The sequence below is a fragment of the Lagopus muta genome, chromosome 7, assembly GCF_023343835.1.
Source record: "Lagopus muta isolate bLagMut1 chromosome 7, bLagMut1 primary, whole genome shotgun sequence".
NCBI lineage: Eukaryota > Metazoa > Chordata > Aves > Galliformes > Phasianidae > Lagopus > Lagopus muta.
Genome location: NC_064439.1, coordinates 37,442,764 through 37,459,455, shown reverse-complemented (window position 1 = coordinate 37,459,455; position 16,692 = coordinate 37,442,764). Strand labels below are relative to the sequence as shown.

Here is a 16,692-nt window from a genome sequence, read left to right as displayed (position 1 = left end):
AAGGGATGAGCTTGAAACAGGTGATAATAGCCATGAAGATTGAAATAATCTGAGGATTTAAGGTCTGAATAACAGCAGAGAATTTTATTCACATTAGTATTTCTCACCCAACAGCTGGAAAATCTTTGTGATGGTCTTCTGCAGCTTGCTGTGCATGCATATTTCTTAAAACCAGTTTGGTTTCTCAGTTATTTCTAAAGTAGAATATCTGAACATACTGACTACTTCTTTCTGTTTTGCCTTTCTAATGCCACATCGTGTATGTATACAAAGGTTTTTACTCTTCTCCAAAAGGATTCTAAGTATTTCTAGCAGTTGGGTTGCATAGACTGAAATCTTAGCATGAAAAGATCTTAATTCCCTCTTTGTTTGCCTAATGAAGACTTTGGTAAATCCAGGTCCTACTTCAAAGTTACAGAGCCATAATAAGTTCATAATACATAGATGCAGACAATGTATTCTATGCCAAATAAAACCAAGCAGTCTGTTGTATAAAATATAGTCCCGTTTAAGATGATGTTAAAAAATACCCAAAGAATAAAAGTAGAATTAGACTTCACTGCATTCATTCTGAATATGCCTAAATGCTTAACCATTGAAATACTGGTTTAAAAAAAAAAAAAAAGAAAGAAAGAAAGAAACACTCTGTAGCCACCTTATCCCTTCTTCTTCATGGAGAGACGGGTCATGTATCCAAACACAGAATTAGCAATTCCCTTTCTCATGTTCCAACTCTCCTGTAGACAGCAGAGCTGACCATTCCTGTCTTTGTTTATGAAGAGCTAAGTGAGCGAGACTTGGGTTTAAACATTGATTCTGGTGCAACTATGCCTCCTGAAGAAAGATAAAAAAGTCAAGTCCCCAGTTAGACCAGGGAGCAGAGTCAACATTAGTGCGGAATGTGTTGTCTCAATATTCTTATCACAGTGCCATCCCACAGCCTTGGCCAGACGACTTTCCAGTTGCACTAGGTGTCCATATTGGTGGCTTTATCAATGAGTTGTTCGCAGCCCAGAGAGATACCATTCGGTACATTCTCAAAGACATTAAAATGTTGAGAAGAGTCAGAGACAGACTAGAGGAAGCAAAAGAAAAATTTAGGAACAGCGAAGCAAAACTGCAAAATAGAGAACTACGCCCTTTGCAAATGTATTTAGCCTAACGCAAGTGCCTTGGGACATAGTCCTGTTCAAGATGACAGGAATGCTTACACTGTTGATGCTGAACATGTCCCTTCCCAGCCCCATTTGTGAGGAAGCAGGTTCAGCCACTGTTCAGAGCTCAAGATATACATTGTCTGCAAGCTCGTTTCGGGCACTGAAACCCACTAGAGTGTCAGTATTTATGGCAGATCCACATATTTATGATCTCCAGCTGTATGGCAACCTGAGTAAAGTCACTGCATTGATGCATGAATAAGTCATTTCATAATCAATCTAAAGTTTCTCATTATGTACTAATCAGACTTCTAATCCCTCAGCCCTTTCTTTACTCCCCTTTTTAGGGAAGCCACACAGAATTATCAAATATACCACCTTTTTCTAAACATTCTTATAAGAAGTCATCAGATAAGAGGCACTCTGACATCAGAAAAATTAAGCTATTTGCAGTGAATATATCCACAAATGAAGATAGCACTAATCTGATTATAATCTATATTAAAAGATCTATTTTTGAATTAAAAAACTGCTTTCTTGATCCTTTTAAAATCAAGGCATTACACATTCAGTGTAGAAGTCAAATTTGCATTGCTTCCTTGGATATAACTAAGAAAGCAAATTTCCTGCTTCTTCATGAATATGAACTCCATAGTAGGTTTAAATCAAACATCTTTTCTCTCTGATGAGACTGGTTGGTTCTAGATGTATCATTTCACTTATGATGCTCAGTATCTCAGGAGCTTTGTAAGATGGGTGATTTGCCAAGGTTCATCAGCTGCTGATTTTACAATACTCAGTAAATAATGTAGCAGTAGTTCTCATCCCTCACCATCTTCCATTAAGAATGTATTTGTTTAATTAATTTGAAAAACAGAAGCATAGGTCACAACACCCACGTAAGTCTAAGCATCTTAATCAGTCAGACATGGAAAGAAGAGTAAACTTGGCTCTAGCAGAAGACAGTGGCTTGTGGATAACATTTCAGCTTTTCTGGTTAATTATAGGAAGTGCCAGGCAACATTATATGAGGGAAGAAAGAGTGTGAGAACAATAATTACCATGAAATTCACTACCAAAAACTGTCAGACAAAGTAATAACTAGGATTTTTTGTGTGAGGAGAATGGGTAAATGGGTGCATGAGCAAATACTTTATGAGACTTCTAAGGTCCAAGTAGTATATTAGTCAAATATAAAACTTTAGTGTTTCAATATAGTGAGGTTATGAATTCTGGGTTTTACTGCATTACTTTCAGCCAAAAGGCACACTGAAACTTAGAGCAGGGCAGTTTGAAAGTTCAAACCTGCTCATACATACCTGGATAGGCACACCACAAAACAAAGCAGAATTTGACAAGTCTAAGTTGCAGTTACATACGTAAACCAAAGATGAAAAATAAATAATATCTTCCAGCTTTAAAGGCTAACTTGTATAAATTAGCCAGTCTGGAGTAAGTACCAAAGTACAAAATCATTCAGCCTCTCCTCACCTCTCAGCAGCATTAGCAAATGGGCTGTAATAACATAGAACATATGGCAGTATTAAAGATCTAAACTTCTCTGAATTGAAGAAAATCTTTCATGAAGACCTTGAAAGACATGGTGACATCCATTTTGACATACCTGAGACTCAAATACTGTTTTGTATGTCCCTTCAAAAATACACCTCAGATGAACAAGAGCTGCTCATTTCCTGCAGAACAGAGGTTGCCTAGTCCCTGGGAAACCCTCTGCAGATACCCACAGAGACAATAAGCAAGATAAAGAAGAGATGGACTAGTTCATGATGGCAGAGGACAAGAGAACTTTAAGAAATGAAACCACTGATACTGTGGCTCTCATTTAAAAAAAAAAAAAAAAAAAAAAAAAACCACAAGAAAGATGCTTGATATCTTGAGATTGGAGAGGGACTCAACATTCAATGTTCTGAGGTTTCTAGCTTCACACTTTTCCTTTGTCTGCTGTATCTGTCTCCAAAAGGCCAGTGCCTACAGATAATGAACACAATGACTTTTAAGATTAAAAAGAGACTGTGTGCTTCAACAGAACACAACAACCTTCAAGATTAAAAAGATGACATGTTGTAACAGGTATCAGAAAGATCTCTTCCACATGACAATATTGTTTTGACTTCAGACAGCATTTTTGACAAAGTCTCATAGTCAAGGTCAATAACAAGAATCTAAGGTGTGGGAATTACAAAATGAATAGAAAGATGGTCTAGTAAGTTTAAAACATTTGCATGAAAAATATGTAAAGGGCTGAAAAGTCAGCTGCATCTTGCAAGAATGATGGAAATGATGAAAGGATGAGTAACAGAAAACAAAAAAACAAAAGCTTAAGCAGAAAACAAAAAAAGCTTAAAACTGACAATGTTTAATGCTGATGGACAAGTATGAAATCAGATTGGTAAGAAGAAAAGGATGTAAGTAATAACATACAGCTTCATGAAGAATGGAAAGTGAGAAGGGACAAAAAGTCAAAATATTGAAGACAAACAATCAAGCAAAATTAATTTTCTCTGGTACAAACATGTCTGGTACAAGCCCATGGAAATGAACTTCAAAAATGAAAAGACAGGATTGAGAAGGGTAGGAAACAGCCTAAACAAAAAAAAATTGCATCTTATTCTATTGGGATATTGCAGACTATGATCACTGAGAAGAAAACAATTCCTGAGTCTGCATCCAGATCATGACAATGTAAAAGAATTTGATTCTCAGCTGTTCCCTATCTGATGCGTACTAAGACTCCCGTTGCTCTTCCCAGCAACACACCAAAAGACCAGCCCTGGAGATGTAATGTTATTGCTGCATTGCATTTCCTTCCACATTATTCCTATATCTGCACGAAATCTGTCACAGTGATTATAAATCTCAAATTTTGGTAGATTTATAACAGCAAGGGTTTGTTGTAAATAGAAATTTTTGATGGACAGGCTCGCCATCTTTCTTTCCTCAATTCAATGTTGGAGAAAGCACCAGACTTTTTTCCTGAAGGCTGATTGTGGAAAAAAACTGAGTTTTTTATTGTTTCTTAATATTCTTGCAAAGAACCACCCCTTCTCTGAGCACAAAGAGGTAACTCCCATGGTCAGGTTCTATTAGAAGATATTGCAGTGATTTTAGAAGTTCACAATTTGCTGTTTCCAGGTACATTTCTGCCAGTAGATTCATTGTTTGAATATTCATAAACAAGAAAAAATGAAAGTGCACACATGCAAAAAGCATAATTTTTTGAAGTGCAGCCACAGTCTCAGAAGCTGGAACACATACATGAGCAATGCTTGGCAAGAAATGCTAACATGCTGCTGAGAGGACATATATTAACAGTATGGAAGTCTTACCATGTGTCATCCACATGGTATGTGGATGGTGATATCAGCTCTCACAACCTGCTGAAAACTCAGCTTGCCTGAACTGCGTAAGAGCTAACAACTAAAGAAGTCTGTTTTACATCACATAATGCACAGTTTTCCATGTAATTACACTGTAAGGCTCTGAATTTGATCATTAGACTAATTCAGAGTCAGATAAATCATCATTTCATCAGCCTAAAGCTCATTGCCAGGATTCAGTTCCACCAAACCATCAAAATGCAGGAATCACTACTCCTTTCTGGCCTGACAGGTTAAGCTTATTATAATGAAGTTCAAAATAATTAGCCTGTCTTTAATTTTGAGCATGAACATAGACAACTGGAGCTTAATTATTGACCTGCTTACTCAGCAGCTGAGCCAAGTGCACTCAAGGCCACTCTCAGTACAGAGCTCAGGTAATCTGCTCAGGTAATCCCCACTCCGAAATTCAGTATCCTGTGTTTAAAATTAGGCTGGGGCTCAGTTCACCAAATTAGTACAGAGAGCAGCTGCAGTCAAGAAGTTTGCCTTAATGACTCCATCAAAAAAAAACAAACAAACCCACATGATTTAAAGAAGCCAGACTTCATTTTCTGTTCTTAAAAGAATCTACACCCTGCGGCATAAATTCTGGATTGGAACATAGAGGTTACATGCTGCAATTGATCCAGGCATTCTCTTTCAGGTGTGAAACTGAAGCCTTTTTACTGCTTAAGGCTAATTAATTGGAGCTAGAATTAATTTTCCTAAGCTTTTTATTGCTGTTGCTCTCATCATAACCTTTCAATTTCAGTAAAATTAATCTGAACAAAAAAAAAAAAAAATCAGGAAAAAAATTGCTGCTGTTTGGCAATGTAGAGGATTACTCATTTCTGTAGCTAGAAAAAGGGCAGAAAACTGTCATCCAATGAAAGAACCATGCTCTAGCCATGATAGCAGAAATAATACTGTAAAATAAGCCATCCTTAACTTCAGTTAAGCTTTTCTAGGAGTTGGGATAGGCAGATTCATGTTAGTTCTGAAAGTAATTTACCAGCAGCTAGCAAAAGTTTATCCCGACACCAAAACTCTGGTATTTTACTTGTTAATCTCCCAAGTTACTCTCTGGAACAGACAACCAGACGTGAAACATCTGTATCATTTAAAATCCCAGGACAAAAGGACAAAGTGTAAGTAACATTTTCCCATGCACACACAGAGTTCCATCACAGTGAAAGTATTCATTTCTTCACATAAATAAGCTTCAGGGAAGACATGCAGAGTGCTCCAATTAACAGCCCTTTAAGGAAACTGATGGTGAAATTAGTTTACCCACAGACTATCTTGCAGGCTCACACCAAACAAAACATATGGAAAAAATACTGAGCTGCTCTGAATTTACTCTCCAGCAAAAACAAAAGTCAAGCCTTTTTTGCATATTGACTTATTTCATACTAGTTACCCTCCCAAGGGCTCAGTTTCTTTTCAGTTTAATAGCCATAATGTACCACAAATGCTGAGGGTAAAGAAATCCTTGCAGTAACCTAGCAATAGAACACGTTCATAGCAGAAGTAAGTGAGACTTAGAGACTTGTTTAATAACTAAATTGTGATAGCTCTATCAGCCCTCAAAAACATCAGATATTCCTGGCAGTGCAGTTAGAACTCCCTTGGAGATCACAGCTGTCCCCAGTATTGCCTGTATGCCTGCTAACACTGGCTTCCAGAATGTGCTTTTTCCTCTCAGACTTTGTGTAAACAGCTCTTGGGCCAACTTGCACAACTAAGCAAAAATTCCTCTTTTTACTCTGTGGACACTAGGAGAAAGTGTACATTACAGTACAGAACAAAGACAAAACATTTCAACAGCCTGAATTAAGGACTGCTGCTACCATAAAGAGGGAAGGTTTTCTTATATCAGGTTGAGAAGACCGGCTTTACAACTAGGCAAAAAAATTAAGGACAAACTAGTACCTAAATCTGCTCTGATGAAATACATACTCAAAAGAAAGAGCAACAAATGCATTAAAAAAGATTCAGAGGAGAAAAAAAAGGTTCCTTATGTGCTTCAGCCTCTCAGCTAGTTTCTGAGGTCAGTTCAATGCCCAGTAGAATGAGTGGGCTGGATAGCTTAGCTTCTCTGCTTTAAGGATCGCTCCTTTTTCATTTCACCTGCCTGCTCTTCCTTACAACTTGGCATTGAGAAGCCAGGACCTTCAGAGACTGTTTCTTTCTCCCTGCTTTGTGTTATTTTTCTACTGTGTGCCTTTGTTGCTACAGAATTCAAGCTGCCTTTGCTGGCTTCTCGCCACCCCAGAACACAGTGGTACAGCCGTAGGAATAGCATCTTTTGGGAAGTAAGCACTGATATGTCTGGAGTGATCATGCTTGTTAGGTTTTTCACTTACAGTCAGGCAGGCTGTAAGTGTAAAATTAAGCGTAAACTTAACAAAATATTGACATGAAGATGAGGTACGGGCTCTACCTTACTTCCTCAGTAAATTTTGGGGAATCACATCACAGCAGATTTTCTATGTTCTGATAACCCTTTCCATGGAAGTAGTAAGAAAACTCACGTTACATACCTTGCTGGGCATTTCATGCTTAATTTTTAAAAATGGACAGTGTTTCCAAGGAGAATATCTGCTCTGCCCTGAGGTCATGACAGCAACTCCCCCAGTGCCACGAACTGCAGACTGAAATACGCACAGATGCACTGAAACATAGGAATTACAAAGAAAAAGCTGGTGCCTACCTGGCTACTGGACATCAACACTGTCTGCCACTTTTCCTCATTTGAGCAGCTCTTTCTCCTTCTCTCCATAATTAGCAAGTACGCATCACTGACAGAACAATGTCAGATTCCTTTGTTTGAGAAATATGCACATACAGACCACACACATCTATGCCCACCTAACTATTCAAGCTCAAAAACTCAGGTGAAATATATATATATTATATATATATATATATATATATATAAAATGAAGTCCTAACTATGTATGTATTTCTCAGAACTATTTATTGTAAGACCAGCCTTATAAGAATTTTACACACGTTTTGAAAATTTGAAGTGCTTATTTTTCTCATAATTATGGACTTGAAACTGCAACCACAGTTCCATTGCCATCAAAAACCTCTGTCTGAAAAGCAGGTCATAAGTCCTGTTTGTACAATTAGCAAATGCACAGTAAAAAGAGTGGCACAATTAGGACGGTATTTTACATGTTTATAGTTAGAAAGATTCATAGAATGGCCTGGGTGAAAAGGACCACAGTGATCATCTAGTTTCAATGCCTTGCTATGTGCAGGGCCAACAACCACCAGACCTGGCTGCCCAGAGCCACATCCAGCCTGGCCTTGAAAAAAACAACACAATACCTGCTGTCACTGCAGTAGAAATTCAAGCTTTTTCTTTTTAAAAGTGTAAAAAAAACAAAAAACAAAAACAAAAAAAAACAAAAAAAAAAAACACCAAAATACTCCCAAATTGAAAGAAAGGAAAGCCAGGAGCAAACGGACAATTTTGTTCCATTAAATCTGTACTGCAAAAGCCCTCAGATTATCATGGTGGAATGAGACAATCAGAAACAAAATACTCACCCATGTCCTAGGCTCGCAGCAGAAAACTCCAGAATGAGAGAGCTCTAGAAAGAAATCCTTCCCTAGTGGCAGTCAGCCCTTAAATGGGGTCTAGGAGAGGTGCAGCCAGGCTCCATCCCTTCTGGTCACACAGCTCAATCGCCTTCACCTGTGCTCCATGGCTGACTCAGTGCTTGCCTCAGGTGATCAATCAGTGCTTCAGGCCCTGACTCAACAGTTCCCATACACCTGTCCCACCTTGTGTTCTGACACAAGCAATCTGGAGTACAATCCAGCATCCACTTTTGACTAAAGAAATGCTATGATTTCAGAAGCAGATATTTTTGGGCAACTTCAAAATGTGATCCTATTTGTATGTGAGACACACGAGCACAGTGTTCTCAAGGTTAGCCAAGAAAATTACACCAAAATTACAAGAAAAAAAATTACAAGAAAATTACTAAAACTGATTGAAGGAGTGAAAGGATGTAAGGCCACACTAGTAATAAGTCACTGTTTAACAATGCTGTGTTCATTATCAAGGACTGCAGTTGCCTCAACTTAAGTCATGTTTTAGATGCATTTCCTACAAGACATGCCATTGCAACCAAAGCAGCCAGAGGCCTGAAATCATCACAGAAGTTTCTCTTAGCTCCAAATCCAAGTTGAGGATGATAGGCTTTTCCTACTGTTACTCAAGCAAAAATAGAATTACTCTGTGGGGTGAACCAAGGAACTTGGAAAGGGTAGTAGGATCTCTGAGGAAACCTGAAAACAAAATCCAAACAAGTCAGAGTTCCTCCAATACCTCCTGCAGCCACCCAGTTGTGTGTGCTGAAACTTAAAGAGCTCTCCACTATGCTGCTTCTGCTGTCATGCTGTATGCGGGGCATTGCAGCTAAATACTTGTACATATTTCTCTTTTCTGATGACACTAGCTGGCTACCAATTGGCGTTACACTGATTATTAATGCAGTGCAGAAGCAAAATACACATAAAATACATTTACTGTGATTCCTGCAATTCATATTTGGCTTGTAGTTTGATTTCAGTGAAACACATTTTCCAGTTATGCAGAATTCCATCAAACAATGCAATTAATGTCTGTCACATAGCTCAGGAACCATGACCTGATGATATCATCAGATAACCTCTCACTGACATCAATAAGATCATAATTTCCTCTTCCAGAAGTGATGTAACATGTTAAAAAGCGCAGACACTTTCAGTAACATTAACAAGCAAGGAAGTTTCTTCACATCCACATGCTACTCATCTCCATCATCCTCAAGGCCACCAGGGTGGAAACTTTGTGTATTTTCTTTCATTGTATCCTGTGCACATATAAATGAATAAGCCCATACCCATTTGTTGCCTAGCCTAGAAAAAGATGTGATTCTGTTTGCAAGGTTGTTACATGCAACGTCACATCACAATGTGTGAGACTTTTTCTACATCAAGTGCTGACCACTTGTAGTTTATTAGGGATAAATATATATATATAAATGCAAATTTTAATAATCTACTGCAAAACTCATGAATGGACCTTTGTAAGGGGATATCTCCAAATTTTTATACTGAGTTGTTAAAACTGGCATTTATACATAACTATATCCTTGGGAAAAGATAGTGCAAATAATAAGGGAAAATTGGCAAGCCAGTGAGCGCATTGCCCTTGTCTGTCCTTCCCTGGGAGAATTAGGCTAAGACACTCTGATACATAAAGGAAGTTATAGGAGCATTTAATGGTTCAGTTAAAGTTCTATGCCTCATAGATATGCATTGGAAGACCACATCAAATCACTGGCACAGTGTAAATACTGATATAGACTATCATTGAAACAAGCTATACACCACTGTGCCATTAGTGCACTAGCCAAAGTGCAGCTGCTTTCTCAAGGAGTCACTGAAATAAATGCATACATTTATGACATTCCTAGTCAACCAACCAAGGAGAGCTCTGAAGAAACATCATTTTATTTTTCAGTTATAATTTTGCTGACATTTTGAAAATTGTATGTTAAAAATAAGTAAGACACAACAGCAATTGAACATGGTACTTCAAAGACACAAAATTGTAAACTTTTGAAGGAAGATCCTATTAAACATATTAACTGTACAGCTGATGTTATTGAAATTGGTAGAAACTGCAGCACAAGAAGGGATATGCACGGCAGACATGAATTTAGGGCTCTACATAGAACTTAGAAAGAAACAACACAGTTCCCTGAGAAAGAGCAAGAATTTTTTTGTCATTGCCAGGAAGTCATGAGTGACATAAAACAGCAAGATTTTTATAGTAGAATTAGATATGTTTTAATCAGCAGATGTGCAACTCAAAGCTGTTCTCAGCCAATAAAACTCCATTTTTAAAAAGATTACATTTTTCTAAAACATTTTGAAAAACTAAATCAAGGGTTGTTTGTATCATTCACAGTGTATCTGTAACATAATTTTTCCCTGTAGAAATACTCTAAATGTATTTCCAATGAGAAGTATATTTCTGACTTAGAATATTAAGCCTATGTTTTCAAAATGTGCTAGCATTACTAGCAGCTTCTAATATTTCAAGGCAACATCAGTTTCAGAGATGTAGATACATATACTTCTGTAACACTGTTTCCTTCAAGATATCCTACATGGACATCTCAAAAATGGCACATTTTAAAAGTTTAGATATAAATTTAGGAAGTTTGTGAGATGTCCAGACACAGGAACACTTAACAATAAGGGTAGCCACTGAGCAAGCTTTTCCAACACACATTTTTAACAAGCAAGAAGGCTGAAGTGGCACCATCAACTCTAAGAATCAGGAGATCGTTTCACCTTCAAAAACTTCTGAATCATGGCTTCTGCTTACAGTTGCAGGAAGAAGAATACCTAAGTTATGAGGCTGGAGTTGGCAATAACATGCAGTTATTATTCTCATTGACTTTTAAAAAGTCATGGAGGTCAGGAGAAGTCCCTGTTAATTGGAAAAAAAGGCAATGTTGCACCTATTTTTATGAAGGGTAGAAAGGATGACCCAGTGAAATACCAACCTGTCAGTCTCATCTATGTGCCAGAAAGATTATGGTACAGATTCTCCTGGAAGCAATGCTAAGGCACATATAAGACAGGGAAGTGAAACCAGAACAACCAGTATAGCTTCACCAAGGACAAGACCTGCTTGACCAACTTACTGGCCTTCTATGATGGTTTAATGGTATCAATAGAGAAGGGAAGAACCACTGATGTCATCTACCTGGACTTCAGTAAGGCCTTTGGCAGTCTCCTACAATATCCTTGTATTTAAATTGGAAAGATATGAATTTGTTGGCTGAACTGTTTGATGAACAAAGAACTGGCTGCAGGATCGAACTCAGAGAGTGGTCAATGGCCCCATGTCTGGATGGGAGATCAGTGATGAGTGCGGTCTCCCAGGTGTCAGTGTTGCGACCGATACTCTTTTATATCTTCATCAATGACATGCACAGTGGGATCGAGTGCACTCTCTGCTAATCTGTGGATGACATCAAGCTGTGGGGTACAATCAACATGCCCAAGGGACAGGATGCCATCCAGAGGGATCCAGACAGGCTTGAGCAGTGGGCCCAGGAAAACCACATGAAGTTCAACAAAGTCAAATGCAAGGTCTTGCACCTGGGTCATAGCAACCCCTGCTATCAGTAGAAGCTGGGGGATGTAAGAATTCAGTGCAGCCCTGCTGAAAAGGACTTGAGGGTTCTGGTGGACAGCAAGCAAGACATGATCCAGCAATGTGCCTTCAGCCGAAAAAGCCAACCATATCTTGAGCTGCATCAAAAGAAGTGTGGCCAGCAGGGCAAGGGGAGGTGATCCTACGCCGCTACTCTGCTCTCATGAGGCCTCATCTGTAGCACTGCATCCGGATGTAGAGTCCCCAGTATAGAAGAAACAAAGACCTGTTGGAGGTCAGAAGGGGACTGACCCTTTACCAGGGTCTGTTGCAATAGGAAAAGTGGAAACTGTTTCAAACTACAAGAGGGGAAATTTGGGTTGGATATGAGAAAACAGTGTTTTGTGATAATGGTAGTGAAACCCTGTGACAGGATGCCCCAGAAAGTTGATGGATGACCTGTTCTTGGAGACATTCAAGGTCAGGCTGGACGGAGCTCTGAGTAACCTGATCTAGCTGTAGGTGTCCCTGTTCATTGCAGAGGGTTTGTACTAATGCCCTTTACAGGTCCCTTCAAACTTTAATGATTCTATGTCTTGCTAAGGTCTCTGTTCCCATAGTGGCTTAATGATCGTATCCTGTCAGAAAATTCCTTCCATAAGAAGTAAGTAACAACATTTACCTGAAAGACAGAATTGTATTTTCCTTTACTGAATCATACTGTGTTTAAATTAAATATATTGCAAAAGAATCAGAGCATTTATGCAAAATGGCATTCTTCTGGAAACACTTATAGGTAGTTACAATTTAAACAAGATATTTCAGTTCTTTCTTCATTATTATCTTGGTCTCCAAGTTTTCCTTCTGAAAGCACAGTTAGTCCTTCAGCAGAATGGAGATGAACTCTAATATATGAGTAGGCAGAAAAAAATGCAGCTTTCTAAACATTATTTTAGGCTTCACATTTATGTGAAATAATAGCCTTCTGCTTTTGGAATGTTCACTTCAGACAGCAATTTTTTTTATAACTGATAGATTTTTCTCTAGAAATAGCCTATGTAATTCAATGATTTTTTTCTCCCAACTTCTGAATACTTTTTATTAATTGCAATATTTTTGAGTATGAGAACATCCATGAAATCCACATTTTTTCAACCTCTCCATCACTTTGTGATTCAGTAGCTTAAGCTGAAAGGATCTGCAGTACCAAACTAACAGCCTGTTATTTTTAAACCAATGGTAAGAATTCTCTCATCCTGATTCAATAGGCTCAGTAGGCTGCAAGTATACAATTTATTATTTCAGATCTCTAAAAACTTCAAAGCCGAAAGTCTGCTTAGAGCTTATTTCACTTTAGATGTAATATTTGACTTTCCTTGAATAGGACTTAAGATATTTAAGTGAGGATTGCTAAGGTGAAAATCTGACTTCAGCACTCATTTGCAGTTTGAAGTTTAAGGTAAAAAAGGACTCACTGTATTCCATAACTGCAATATTTTTTTAAGAGTGAAGTTTTACAGAAAAAATTCCTTATGACATTCTCTCTTACAAGCATCTTATTCATTTATTTCAAGTGCGTGCATGCACGTTGCAGAACAGCTGATTTTGCTAGGGAAATAGTGGATGAATTTCATCCCTTAACACATTTCATTTGGTCCTGCATTTTTCTCATGGAAAATTAATCCTATGTTTATCCTCAGAAATATCTCTCTAGCAGTGCCCTGAAAATGATTGTTTTAAACAATGATGCATGCTACCATTGTGCTTACAACTGGGAAAGTGGAATAAAAGATCTTCACATCAAGGCTCATCTGCCTTCCATTAATTATGTTGCTTTTAGTGACAGCCACCTTCCACACCATCCGAGGTGCAATGAGTACAAGTCTCTCAAGGACAGCATAATCTGGGGACATGCAACCAAAGCATCATTCACAGAAAACACTTATGGGCAGTGTGTAGTGCATGCTGTACCAGAATAATATTGTAGAAGCAGAAAAATGTGTTATTACAGTGAGCAGGCTTATGATCTACTGACAGTTTTATGGAAAGGTTTACCTTCCAGATTGTACTACATAATTTAACATGCTAAACTATTGTCTCCAGCACAGGGAAAATGTGTTATTTTTAAGAGAAAGCCACAACAATAAACATGCAGATTGATTTATTTCCTGTCAGCTTCACATCTGAAGAGAGGGATCTCTTTCCTCCCCATTGATTTTCCACAAATAAAACATTCTGAGCAACTGATGTCTGAGATCACTGTGCCAGACCCAAATACATACCTCGAGTATTTTTCAGCTTTTGCTATGAAAAGCAATATCTGAAGTTTCAGAAAACTGCCAGCTTTTTAAATACAGACCCCTGACTCACTCACTCCTTTTGTGCTTGAATATACATGATTTGGTGGAAAATATGTCCTGAATAAGTTATTCTTGCAGGACATACACTACATAAGAGTAAGATGTTTAATAAACATTATATTGTAAAGTTAGGCCAAAAGACCAGTCAGGTAAGCCTTACTTTCCCCCTCAACTCAGAATAATATTTTTTGTCAGCCAGGGAACATCTGCTATGTTGCAATGATCAGTGCTTACTCCGCTTCACCTTCTTCAGGGCCGTAAACCTCAAGCCCCTAGAGCTGACCAGCAAAATATGGGGGTAAAAGAGGGAAACAGTTCTGAACCACGGACAGTAAAGAGCACTTACTCATTACTTACTGCATAGCCAACACTTCCCATCTGAGACGCAGAAAGAGAGTGCTTGGATGAGGCAGAAGTCTCAGGATGCCTGCAGGTGCTGTGGGTAAGGACACTACAGATATCTGGCTATCGGGCTGAATGCCCTGTAGCTCTGGTGAAGAGAAAGCAAGAGATGGGTAGGGTCAGCCCATAGCCCTGGAAGGGCAGTGAATACACTGAGTTCATCACCAGACACATTAGTCTTCAAAATGTCACATCCTTGAGCAGATTTCCAAAGAGTTCAGGGGAAGAAACAGGTAGATACTATTGCTGAATCTCCTAAGAAGTTATCCCAGTTTCCATTGTTTTGTATGTGACAAGTTTATACGCTTAATTAACTCCACCAACTAAAAATCCTATCCACAATTGTCCTGAATTTATCTCAAAAGAAAAACTTATATGACGAAGAGGAAACACGACCTTCAGCAAGTCACAAGGTTAAGATGATCTTTTCATCCCATTTTGCATAACATCTCATAAGTCTGAGATTTGCTTTCATTTATCTGAGGCTGAGTTTGGTACCAGTACAAAAAAAGATACAGGAAAATTTGGAAAAAGACAAATCAGTCACCCTCATACATCTCCTAATCATTATAAAGCAATTTTTTCTTTTCACTTATTTCTATGTTCCCTCATTCCAAAAAGGGAAATACTAAGATTGATATCTTAAAATTATCATCTTAGAATTCACATGAAGCAAGATGGAAAAATAAGCACTTTCAACAAGGTGAATGAAACCCTTCTTCAGAATAATTTTGGTAGAACTTCCTAGATTTAGTTCTCCATATGCCAACACACAATACACAAAATCTCTTTATCACATCTGTTTCCACTTGCTTATTTGCAAAAGAGCAGTGAATGAGATAGGCCTGAAAAGCCCCATTGATAGCTATATGGACATTTCCTAACTGTCAGTGTGTTCTCATACAGTAAGTTTGCCCAGATTTCCTCATCTCCTCAACAGCTTTAGCAAAGCTCCTTTAGCTAACATGAATCCTCCCAAATAACTAAAACCCGTAACAGGAAAAAAGAATTACTCCAAATGGCCAAAATCTAACTACAAAAAAAAAGGCAGTTCTCTGTCTTTTCTCTCTCATTTCTCTCTCTGGGAGCACATACGGATTTAATAGCTCCTGAAGGCAATATTGAGTTCTCAGTACACACAGGAAAATACTCATTCTCTCAACATCTATTGGGAAAAATAAATATTCCTCTCGTGCCCCAGGATCTCTGGATGAACATCCCTATGATTGTCTCGTTCCATTCCCTGGAGGATGGAAACACCGCCTCCTTTTCTCAAGAAAATTTCCTCCAAACCATTCTACAGCACAGATTCAGTCTGCCCTCAAGTTAATCCCTGGAATGGGACCAGAACCAGCACTGGAAGTGTGACAAGAGTCCTGGGAAGAAAGAAGGATTTGTGTCAAAGAATTCCTTCCTACAACAGACCGCTACATCAGCAGTTCTGAATGCAGTTTCAAAATACTGAAACAGGTCTCCTTTTCCTGACAGCAAGACCTTGGGAAGGCTGAGTTTGCCTTCTCCATGGAGCATGGAGATGGGATGAAGTTTTGGTAAGGACCACAGACTGAAGCAAGAAGCAGGAGCAGATGGAAAGCTAAGGGGGAAGCAACTGCTTCTCTTCAATCCAGACTTGTCATGGGTGGACCTCATGCTAACAGGCAGCTGTGCCTCAGGCTGCATTTCAATACTGCTTTTCATCCAGATCACAAACTCTACTTCCCAACGTCTGTGACCAGCCACCTGCAAAACCACCAGGCAAGTCCTGATTCAAACTAATGTTTCCTTCTGTCACAGCTGTCATGAAAGAAGGTACATAAGCACAGGGAGGGCAGTAAAGGGCTTCCCCTGAGAGCAGTGCTAGGAAGTCAGGCAGAATCAAAGCAAAAGAGACTATGCTTTTGTACAAATGCAGATACTACACTGTAGTGTATACACCAAAATACATTCTAAGCTGCTCTCTACCTACACCAACAACTTCACAAGTGATGCATGTTCAGTTGTGGGCAGTGCACAAAAGGAAGCTCACAGACTATAGTACAGAGAATTCAGAGGGAATAGGTTCAGACTTTGGAGGATAGACATAATCTATTTCCCATGATGGGCAGGGCAGGGGAGGGCAAGGCAGGGTAAAAGTAGGGCATTTAAATTTCTGCAGAAAAAAAATTGGATATGAGGACAAAACAAGCAAATAATAGGGATAACAATATACTGGAATC

At 38.6% G+C, this 16,692-nt stretch overlaps 1 long non-coding RNA gene across 1 annotated transcript in view; it reads right to left on the bottom strand.

Annotated features, from left to right (window-relative positions):
- Nucleotides 1–8,171, bottom strand: part of LOC125696119 (uncharacterized) — a 28,643-nt gene extending 20,472 nt beyond the window's left edge. Inside the window, exons 1-2 of the long non-coding RNA XR_007378194.1 lie at nt 8,099–8,171; nt 7,251–7,338 (exon numbers count right to left, since the gene is read on the bottom strand). This is a non-coding gene — a long non-coding RNA (uncharacterized LOC125696119). The remainder of the gene's footprint in view (nt 1–7,250; nt 7,339–8,098) is intronic.
- Nucleotides 8,172–16,692: the final 8,521 nt, after the last annotated feature.